The following is an 11,852-nucleotide window of genomic DNA, read 5'->3' on the forward strand; positions in this document are numbered from 1 at the left end:
CCACTAGGCCGCTCCCTCCCTACCTCCACTGTTGTGCGCCCCCCCTCACCTTCGCTCCGGCGATCGTTCACCGGAGCTTGCCTGCCGCCGTCATTACTTTGGGAGAGATGGCGGCAGGCTCGGGGATGTTCGGCACAGTTCGGGGGACTCGGGATCGCTCGGGTGTTCAGGCGCCCGAGTCCTCCCGAGCCTGCCGCCTGCAGCCAGCTAGTGTGCTGCTATGATTGGCAGCGGCCGCAGCAGGGGAGCCCCGCTGAAGACCGCTGGAGCGGAGGGGCTGGGGGGGGGGGGGCACAGGAGGGGAGGGGAGCGCTGGGACTGATCTAACCCATCAGTGGATGGTTTTTCTGGGACAGGAAAAACCTGTCCCATGTAGGTACTCCTGCCCCAGAAAAACCCACCACTGAAGGGGTTAAGGACACGGAGAGAACACTAGAATGAATTATCTTTAAATGCAAACAAAATATTCTAGGGTATAAACACAAAACAATTACAAACAGACAGGAAATACAGGGCCTTATTCTAGTTCACTCTTTCTGACAAAATCCTTCTTAGATGGACAAAACCATGTGCACTGCAGGGGGGGCAGAAGTAAAATGTGCAGAGAGAATTAGATTTGGTGAAATATTTGGTAAGAAATCTCCATTTTTTTTTAAAGCGGCAATCATTTAACCTGCAAAATCAATTTGGTTTTGCATTGTAAATGATTGCCGCTTTAAAAAAAAAATGGAGATTTCTTACCAAATATTTCACTTTCTGAATCTCTCATCCTTTTTTCTTTTTAAATTATTTTTATTGCGTATTTCACATATTTAAATTCCATACATACATCGTACAAAACAAGGGTATTAAAATACATGTTCTTAGACAGAGGAAGGAAGGCTTGTTCTCCCACGTTCCCTGCAGATTCCTCCCCTGTTCCTTTGCCCTAAACTCCGTGTGTCTTCCTTTACTTGCAGCCTCCTCTCTTTTAGCTGTTAATATCAAGTGTCTCACCCTAAACATCTAACATAAAACCTCACAAAACATAACAGAGACAATGGGGAGGGGATGTGATAGGATTAATATCCTTGTTTCTTATTTGAGAGGTTTTTTTTTTTTTTTTGGTCTTGTTTATTCTTTGGATTGGGTTCTGCTTACTTTTGTTGTTGTCCATTCCAGGTGTATCATTCGTCCCTTAATTCGAATGTATTCCTATACCATTGAGTTTCCTTGAAGGGGTCTAAGATTTGTTTCTGGGTTTCTCTATCTAACGTTTCTATAAAGATCCCCCAAGTCTCATAAAATCTTCTACCCCCCTCTTCCGTTTCCAACGCTGCATTATATTTTTCCATATATAGGGTTTTCATTAAGGTGTTTCTCATGGCATCTAATCTGGGGGGTGCTTTGATCGTCCAATTCTTTAATATTATTTTTTTTGCTATTGTTATAATTATTATTAGTATTAGTTTTACTTTCCTCCTATCCTGGCTTATATTCCACTCGGAGAGATCTGCCCACAGTAGTGCCTTATAATCCAATTCTACATGTATTTGAAATGTGTGGTTGATAAAATTTATCACTTTGTACCAATATCGTTTAATTTTTATACAATCCCAAAAATTGTGTTTAAAAAGTGCATTAGGTGTATTGCATTTTGGGCATGTGCCTTTTTCTTCTAGTGTCATGTGCTTACGTTGGCCTTGTGCAATGTAGGCTCTATGTACCGTGCGAAAGTGGACCTCTTGCAACATAGCAGAGGGCATTATTTTTAGTGTTTTCCCTATGTGTGTAAACATGTCTTCCAGTCTAAATTCTTCTGGAAAATCTTTTTGCCAAGCTTTATTTAGTGTTGCCCATATTTTTTGTGTCTTCCCCGTGAACAAATCCCAATATAGGAATTTAGTTTTATAGGGAGTGTTAATTTTTAGTAAAGTCTCTATTTTTCCACCATCATTTGTATTTGTTAATTGTGAGCCCATTATACTCTGGACATAGTGTCTTAGTTGTAAATACATGTAGAATTGTGGCTTTTCCAAGTTAAATTTCTCCGTTAGTGCCTGATAGGTGTACATAATGCCCCCTGGGTCGTATACATCTTTGATTTCCATGATCCCCTTCTTTGCCCATTCATTAAACAATGCGTTCTCTATTGCAGGAGTAAAGAGGGGGTTTCCTTGCAATGATATGTGTTTGGATTTGGTAAATGGGCTTTGTAGGTATTTGTGTGTTTTTATCCATGCTAAATGGGCGTTAGTAAACAAGATATTAGATTTTACAATCAACGGTATTTTGTTCCTTGGTGTATATAACAATGCGTTTAATGTGAATGGTTTTACTAGTGACTCTTCTAGTTCAAAATTTGTATATATTGATTTTCGTTGGATCCAATCGGATGTGTATCTAAAGGAAACAGCCAAAGAGAACAATTCTATGTTTGGGATTGCCAGTCCCCCTTCTTCTCGTTTTAGCTGGAGTTTTTTTAAAGCTATTCTTGATTTTTTTCCTGACCACAGGAATTTCGAGAAGGCTTTGTTACAGCTTTGTATGTCTCCTTTTGAAATACTCATCGGTAGCATTTGGATCAAATATGCTAGCTTTGGGAATATCACTGCTTTGATTACTGCTGCCCGACCCAAGAGGGAGAGCGGGAGATTATTCCAGTCTATTAGCTGTTTTATTATTTGTTTAATTAGTGGTGTGAAATTATTTTTATATAAATCTGCCAGTCTTGGAGTGATCTTCACCCCCAGGTATTTCATTGCCTTAGAAACATAATTAAATTGTGCGTGGGTCTGCTGGAACTCTGCGGCTATAGCCCTTCCTCCTAGGCTTAATATCTCAGATTTACTCTGGTTAACCTTGTAGCCTGCAAAGGCTTCAAATTGTTCTATTGTCTCATAGATTTTAGGCAATGAAACATCTGGGTCCGAGATGAAGAGCAATAAGTCGTCGGCAAATAGCGATACTTTAATCTCTTGGTTATCCATTGTTATTCCCTTGAACTCTCCATTAGTTCTTAGTGCTATGGCTAGTGGCTCAATGGCTAGAGCAAATAGCAAAGGAGACAGCGGGCATCCTTGCCTTGTCCCTCTCTTGATGTTAATTGGATCTGACAAGTATCCGTTACATAGAATTTGAGATTGTGACCCTCTATATGTCTCCTTTAATATTTTACTGAAACTTTCTGGGAACCCAAATCTTTTTAGAGTTTCCATTAGATGGTCCCAGGAAAGCATATCAAACGCTTTCTCGGCGTCTATCGCCATTAACATGTTTGCCCGGTCATTCTGCCTTTGCTCTAGCCATTGAGCCGCCGCCACTATTTTCCTTATATTGCATGTTGAGTGCCTCCCCCAAATGAATCCTGTCTGATCTTTATTTATCAAACTTGGCATATATATCTTTATTCTATCTGAGAGAATTTTTGTGAAGATTTTATAATCCACATTTAATAAAGAAATGGGGCGGTATGAGCCCGGTAAAGTTGGATCCCTGTCTTTTTTTGGGAGTAACCTTATCAATGCCGTGTTGAAAAATTTTGGGACTTTCTGTAATTTTAATATTGAATTGAGAAAGTTTGTCAGATCTTCTAAGATCTCATCTACTAGAATTTTATAGAATTCTCCCGTAAGCCCATCTGGGCCAGGCGCTTTATTTAATTTGAGTGTTTTTATAGCTGTCTGTACTTCTATATTTGTTATAGGAAGGCTTAGTTTTTCATGGAGGTCTTGGGGTGCTTGTGGTACATTTATTTTACTCCAGAATAAGTCTTTCGCCATATTGTCGGGAGGCTCCTCTCTATATATCTCTTCATAGAACTCTCGAAATATCTCCACTATTTGACTATTTTCTGTTTTTATTCCTTCTCGCCCTCTTAGTCCTGATACTATTTTTGTTGTATGTGGAGTTCTGAGGAGGTTTGATAATATTCTTCCTGTCCTATTTCCTAATTTATGGAATCTTGCCTCTTTTTGAAATGTATATTTGTCTCCTATTGACTGTAGATTATTCTCAAATTGTTGTTTGGCTAACGCTAGCTCCTGTTTTGTATATGGATTCGGATTTAACTTAAAATTTTGAAAGGAGTCTGTCAGGGTTTGCTGTACTATTTTATATGCTGTTCTAAAGCGTTTTTTCGCTTGTGCCTCATGGGCTATTAATGTTCCTCTAAGTACTGCTTTAGATGCCTGCCAAAAATTCTGAATATCTTCCTCCTCCTGTATTTTGTTATTTCCTTTATATTCTCTCCAGCATGTTTTTATTCTTTCCCTAAATTTAGTTGACTTACTTAAATATACTGGAAATCTCCACTGTCTATAGGGTCCCTTGTCTTGTGTTGTCATTATCTTTACCCATACAAGTGCATGATCTGACACTACTATTTGTTCAATTTTTGTTTCCAACATTTTAGGGAACAGCGATTCTGAGCATAATACGTAGTCTATTCTTGACAAGGAGTCATATACTTTTGAATGGCACGTGAACTCTTTCTCCACTGGGTGTGCTGCTCTCCACACGTCCATTAATTTTAATTGTTCACAAAACCATCTTACTCCATATTTAGGTAGTGGAGATCTTTTTACCCTTTGAAGGTTTCTATCCATATAGTTAGATGTCACTAAGTTAAAGTCCCCACTGATTATTAAATTACATGTCGTATATGGTCTCAGAATCGCTATTACCTTAAGAAGAAACTTCTTATCATATACATTCGGCGCATATAAGGAACACAGTATATATCTCATATTTTCTATGCATATATCAACTACAACATATCTTCCTGCTTTATCCATAATCACTGTATTGATTTCATATTGTAAGTGAGATGCAATCAATATAGCGACTCCTCTGGCTTTAGAGTTAAAGGGGGCGGCTGCCACCACTTTCCTCTTCATCATATTTAATTTCCCGATTTCTTTTTCTGTTAAATGCGTTTCCTGTAAGCAGGCAATTTCTATATGCAATTTATTCAAATAAGTTAAAACTTTTTTCCTCTTGTCTGGGGAATTTATTCCCCCGACATTCCAGGTAGCAAATTTAAGACCCGTCATCTTTGAACAAACTTATGTATACAGCTTGTACTCTCTTTTCTTGTCTCCTATCTGACTTGGGGAGGGGAGGGGGGGACATCTCAGGGAGATTAGACCTAACAAACATGGGGCTACCTTGACAACATACAAACAAGCATTCAAACCTCAATGAGATAGTGTTATCCCTTTCGGCGTTCTCACGTCTAAGGGTACCCTTTCTCATTTCAAACAATTTTCAAAATAGACTTCCTTTGAGGTTAGGGAGAGGGCGCAAGGTGTGCTATCAGCACTCTTGATTTTACTATTTTCCTTGCTACCTCTCCGTTTTCCTCCAGGAGTTAGAGCTCCTAACCCTCCCCTCTTCTTTTCCTGATGGTATTCCTCGGCGATGAAGTCCGCCTCCCCCCTTTTTATTTTATTTTTTTTTATTTATTTTTTTTTTATTTCCTCCCCTCATTGTTGTATATGAAGATGGAGTCTTAGAATATTATTCAGGTCCTCGAGGTTGGCTTAAGTAAGCTTTTGCTTCTGTCGGGTTTGAAAAGTCTTTATGGCTTTCGCCATCTAGGATACGTAGGCGTGCTGGATACATCAGTATAAATTTTTTCCCGGTTCTGATCAGCTCTGTACAAATCGGGGTAAATTCCCTTCTTGCTTTTGAAACATCGGTAGAATAGTCCTGAAATATGAGGATCTGATTTTCCTCCCATTTTATATCATGCTTTTTCCTTGATGCTTTCCAGATGGACTCTTTGTGAAGATAGTTCAAGCATTTAAATATTACTGGTCTTGGGCGGTTTTTCCCTGGTTCTTCTTCTCTGGGTTTACCTAATCTATGTGCCCGTTCAATTACAAGGTCTGAGCAACTTGCTTGTATATTTAGCAGTTCCGGAAGAGTGTTCTTCAAGAAGTGGAACAGTGGGGGGCCTTTCAGGGACTCCGGGAGGCCTATCACTCGAAGGTTTTTCCTTCTTGCTCTGTTTTCAGATTCCTCTAATTTTGCGCTTATCTGGTGGTATACTTTTTGCATTTCTGCCATCTGTGTTTTTAACAGTGCTGTATCTTGGAACAGGTCTCCCACTTTTTCTTCCACCTCTTGTACCCGGTCGGATATTTGTTTTACTTGGGTCTTTATTTCTTCTACCGCCTGTTTCATAACTTCCGCCTGAACCTGTAACAGGGGTTCCAGGGTTTGTTTGATGGCTTGTATCATCATTTGGTAGTCTTCCCCCTTTTTTTCTTGGTTTGGGGTTGGGGTTTCTTCAAGGCTACTGGTGTTGCTTATGCCACTGGATTTCCTAGTTGATTTATTTGAATTAATGGTGGTATTTGCTGTTTGGCGTGTACGTTCACGGTCTGCTTTTTCTTTTTGAGCTTTTGTAGGCATGGTTGGAGAGAGAAATTTCTCCATATATCAGCAAGTAGATCGCCTACCCCTTCTGTTGCTTCTATGTAAATGGATTTTTCTTTCTCTCTATGCAGTCTGTAGAGGGTATTTTAACCGTTTAGCGGTGTGGTAAGTGAGTAGTCTTTTCTTCCCCGCCTCACGTTCTCTGGGGAGGAACACTTTTACGCCTTTATTAGCTCTGGGGTATGAGTATAGACTTTTAGTTCAAATAGGTTCAGTCTCTCTTTGTATTACTAAGTCTTACCCCTTCCCCTTGATCTCTACTTCTCGAGCCTCAATCTCCTTAATAGTTTTTAAGCCCTTATCTTTAGTGCCCCCAGTCTTTAAATAGTTATATTCTTTTGTCTTACCGCGATTCTATGTCGGGTAGCGGGGGTATCAGCTGGCGTTTTTGTAGGAATGCCTTCCGCCCTTAACACTCTGCCTACATTTGCAGGGGTTTTATATCACCCGGGAGCCAAATGTGGAGATGTAGCGATGGGTATTTAGCTGGGTAATCTGAGCTGGAGTCTCTTTTCAGCGTGTCTGGATTCCCCTGGTCCAGTATTGTCCTGGTCACAACAAGCCTCTGATCCCAATACAGTACAGGATTTCTGTCCCGGAATCTGTCTTTGTTGCCTCAGAGAAAGGTATCCTTGCTATATGGGTGCAGGCTAGGTTGGAGACACATTTTTAATCTGAACTGGAATATTTCTTTAGGGTATCTGGTTTTACCCTCCTTCTTATTTTCTCCCAGTCAGCTGTAGGTCTCTGGATACGTGTTTGTCTGGAGACCCCCTTTATTACCTTTATCAAAAGGCTACCTTCGATATTCACAGGCTGGATTTTTGTATCAGTGCCGTCACTGCTCTGCTGCCGGGGGGGGGGGGGGGGGGGACCAGTTTTCACTCACTGATGTCCCTCTGCCGCTTCTGGGGCTTCCAATACCGATGCCCTTAGCCTGGGTGTCTCATCGGGGAGGACAGGGCATATAGGCTGGCCCGTTTCCACCGCCTTGTTTATCACCTCCGGCTCTGACTCTGGCTCTCCCCTTGGGTCGCGCCCCGTCACTCAGCTAGCCGTGGCTGTTGTATATAGCCCGGCCAGCGCTGCGGTCCGCCTCAGGGAGCTCTCCGGGTGTATCGCGCGTCCTCTCTCCGTGCCGCGTCTCTGAGCCACGCGTCGTCACTTCCGGGTTGTGCAGGGAATCTTGCCCGGGTAGGACAAACTCTCCAACTCTTCTAGTTCCCAGCCGTCCTCTCTGGTCAGCGTCTCCTCTCCGCTTCACTCTCCAGCACTCCCGGGGTCAGTCCATCCATTTTAGCAGTCTCCACGAACGGTAGGCTTCATCTGGTATTGTCTATTCTGTTTTCTGGAGGGGGGGGTAACGGAGCTCGCTCTCCCTGCAGCCTACTCCATGCTGCAGGAACCGGAAGCGGATCACTGTCTTTCTAAATGAAGGGTGCAGTATGTTCTGAATCTCTCATCCTATTTAATTTGCCCTCTAGTGTGGTTGTGTGTTAACTCAAATAGGGTGGTCTTCCTGGGATTTGGTCCCAAAATCGCCACCTGGATCATGTAAGTAAATATGCAGGGCATCTTTTTTTATTAGGGAAGCCAATCCTGGAATCCCGGGATTGAGCATTTTTCAAACCCGAATCCTGGGATTGAAAAAATGACCCGGGATTGGCTTTCCTAGTCTCAGATCCTTACCTGACATCCCGACTCCAGGAAACCTCTCCGGACCTGTTCATTCATAAGGTTCACAAATAGTACACAGGCTATTAATCTATTGAGGTAAATACAGCATCTCCATCACAAGTGGGATTTACCAATATTTGCATGACAATATCTATACATTCAGCCCTTCGGATCCCTTTCCAGAGATTTCTTTCAGAAAGAAGTCCATAAGATTCTATAGCCAATAACATCTAGATCAGGGCTGGGCAACACCGGCCCTCCAGATGTTGATGAACTACACATCCCAGCATGCCTCGCACGTGCTGCAAATCGCGGGTGGGGGTCGCGGGGGGGTTGCCGTGAATCGCGGGGGGGGTCGGGCTGGGGGGCCCGTGAATCGCGGGAGGGGGGGTTGAGGGGGTCCAGGGTGGGGTGCTAGCAGAGGGGGGGCTGCGGGCAGACCTGCCGCTCACCTCGTGGCTGTGGAGTAGCAGTGTCTTTGCCTGGCAGCATGGGGAGGCAGAGGGTGTCTGGCACTGTGGGCTGGTTCTCTGTCACTATGTGAGTGTGTGGGCGGAGTCAGAGGCTCTGATAGGCTATTAGCCTATGACTCCACCCAGCGTTATAGACACACCTTACATATTGAGTGACAGATGTAGCCAAATATATGAGATGCTGATTTGATTGCCATCAACTTAAATGATACCTATACTATGACTCCATGTACTACAGTGAGAAGAATTATACCCAGTTGTACTAACCACTCTGCTACACGCCAAGCTGCTGCTTGACCAAGGAACAGATAGTCTAGACCGGGCTGGGCAACACCGGCCCTCCAGATGTTGATGAACTACACATCCCAGCATGCCTTGCATCAGTTTCAGCATGGCCACATAGCAAAACTAATGCAAAGCATCCTGGGATGTGTAGTTCACTAACATCTGGAGGGCCGGTGTTGCCCAGCCCTGGTCTAGACCATGGGTCTTCAAACTGGGCCCTCCAGATGTTGTGAAACTACAAATCCCAGCATGCCTTGCCACAGTTTTAACACTCCCTTATAGCAAAACTGTGGCAAGGCATGCTGGGATTTGTAGTTTCACAACATCTGGAGGGCCACAGTTTGAAGACCCATGGTCTAGACCCAAGGGCAGCTGTATATTTGCTGCTGCATTACTGCCCCTATCCCGTACTGTACATGCTCATACGTATATCCATGTAATCTGCAGAATGCTCCGACCCACATTTTCCTGCCCTGCAAGATGCCGGTGTGGCGTTACCATGATTGCTGTGTGCGGGGCGGTGCGTGGTGCCCCGGGAATATGGCGGAGTATGGTGGAGGGGAGTACGTCTTGCTCTGGCAGAGCAGGTGAGGAGACCACGAGGACCCGCAAGGCCGTTCATTGGCAGGCAGCAGGGCAGATCCCGACTTTTCTTTTAGGGGGACAGTTGTCCCCTTCGCCTCCCCCTGTATCCATCCATGCACTCATTCTCATTGGGGGTGAGGCGAGCAGGAGTGAATAACAGAACCTTGGGCGAAATGTAATAGGGTGTGATTTTTGGACGAGTTCCAAACTCGCCAGAAATCGCACCTTTAAAAATCGCGTTTTTTGCCGCAAATTCGCATATGTAATGAGATGCGAATTAGCGGCAAAAAATGCGATTTGCCGCGATTTCGTGCGATTTTTAGTCATGAAAATGTGCGCATTTTCAGTCATGAAAATGTGCGCATTTTCATAAATGCGATTTTGTGCAAAAAAAAAAAAGTTTAAATAAAAACGGCGTGGGGTCCCCCCTCCTAAGCATAACCAGCCCCGGGCTCATTGAGCCGGACCTGGTTCCAAAAATACGGGGGGACAAAAAGCATAGGGGTCCCCCGTATTTCTGAAACCAGCCCCGGACTCTTGGACCGGTCCTGGTTCCAAAAATACGGGGGACAAAAAATCTGGGGGTCCCCCGTATTTTGAAACCAGCACCGGGCTCCAACAGCCCACGGTGTCATGCCACAGCCGGGGGACACTTTTTATACAAGGTCCCCCGGCCAAAACATGAGCACCGTGGCTGGTCAGCCTTGGACGGGGTACCTGGAGGAGTGGGGACCCCCCCAATAAAGGGGTCCCCCCCCCCAGGCTTCACCCGTCCAGGGCTGAAGCCCGGGGCTGTCACCGGCGTCCGTGGCCAGTGGACGCCGGCCTGATAGGGTTAAATCGATCAAACGTTACATTGCTTTATACCGGAGAACTACAAGTGCCAGTAGACCTCCCCCGCATGCTGGGACTTGGAGAACCACAAGTCCCAGCATGCGGGGCATTAATGGGTCCGCTGGGACTTGTAGTCCACCTGTAAAAAGAATGTTTATAAAAAACACACACAGAGAGAGGTAAAAGTTTATTACACACACACACCTCACTTTTACACCAGCGTTACTTACCATTCCTGGATCCAGCGCTGGTCTGGCTGCTTTACAGCCGGCTCCCCCCGCACTGACAGGCAGCGGGGAGAACCGGCTTTCTCCGTTGCCTCTAACAGCTTCTGTAGCGCTGTCCGAGTGCTACAGAGGCTGAGAGCGCGATTGGCTGAGCTATGCGTCTCCATGGAGACGCATAGCTCAGCCAATCAGGACTGAGCTATGCGTCTCCATGGAGACGTATCGGCCAATCGCGCTCTCAGCCTCTGTAGCGCTGGAACAGCGCTACAGAAGCTGTTAGAGGCAATGGAGAAAGCCGGTTCTCCCCGCTGCCTGTCAGTGCGGGGGGAGCCGGCTGTAAAGCAGCCAGACCAGCGCTGGATCCAGGAATGGTAAGTAACGCTGGTGTAAAACTGAGGTGTGTGTGTGTGTAATAAACTTTTACTTCTCTCTGTGTGTGTTTTTTATAAACATTCTTTTTACAGGTGGACTACAAGTCCCAGCGGGCCCATTAATGCCCCGCATGCTGGGACTTGTGGTTCTCCAAGTCCCAGCATGCGGGGGAGGTCTGCTGGCACTTGTAGTTCTCCGGTATAAAGCAATGTAACGTATGATCGATTTAACCCTATCAGGCCGGCGTCCACTGGCCACGGACGCCGGTGACAGCCCCGGGCTTCAGCCCTGGACGGGTGAAGCCTGGGGGGGGGACCCCTTTATTGGGGGGGTCCCCACTCCTCCAGGTACCCCGTCCAAGGCTGACCAGCCACGGTGCTCATGTTTTGGCCGGGGGACCTTGTATAAAAAGTGTCCCCCGGCTGTGGCATGACACCGTGGGCTGTTGGAGCCCGGTGCTGGTTTCAAAATACGGGGGACCCCCAGATTTTTTTTTATAAAAACACTTTTACACATTTTTATTAACAGGACCATGCACAGATCTCAATGATCTGTGCATGGTTCTGTCAAATTTGCCTGTCAGAACCTGGTCTTTTTTTTTTGCGATTTTTGGTAACATTTACCAAAAATCACACCCTATTACATTTGCGAGTTGTATACTTTATAATGGGAAAACATCTGGATGCGAATTGAAATGTGACTAAAAATCGCACTTCTAAAAGTGCGATTTCGCGGTAAAAAGTGCGATTTTTTACCGCGATTTTCAACCTATTAAATGTGCGATTTTCGGAAAATGTGCGATTTCGGCCGTTTTTGACCCAAAATCGCACATGTCCAAAAATCACACCCTATTACATTTCGCCCCTGGTCTCCATCCCTGCAGCAGCATCTCATTTAATGTTGGCGCTCCCTGCAGAGCCCGCTGGCATTGGCTCCCCCAAGCCAATGCAGGGTCTGCTGCACCGTAGTTACACCA

This window comes from Crinia signifera, chromosome 19 (assembly GCF_055691185.1).
Source record: "Crinia signifera chromosome 19, ASM5569118v1, whole genome shotgun sequence".
Taxonomy (NCBI): Eukaryota; Metazoa; Chordata; class Amphibia; order Anura; family Myobatrachidae; genus Crinia; species Crinia signifera.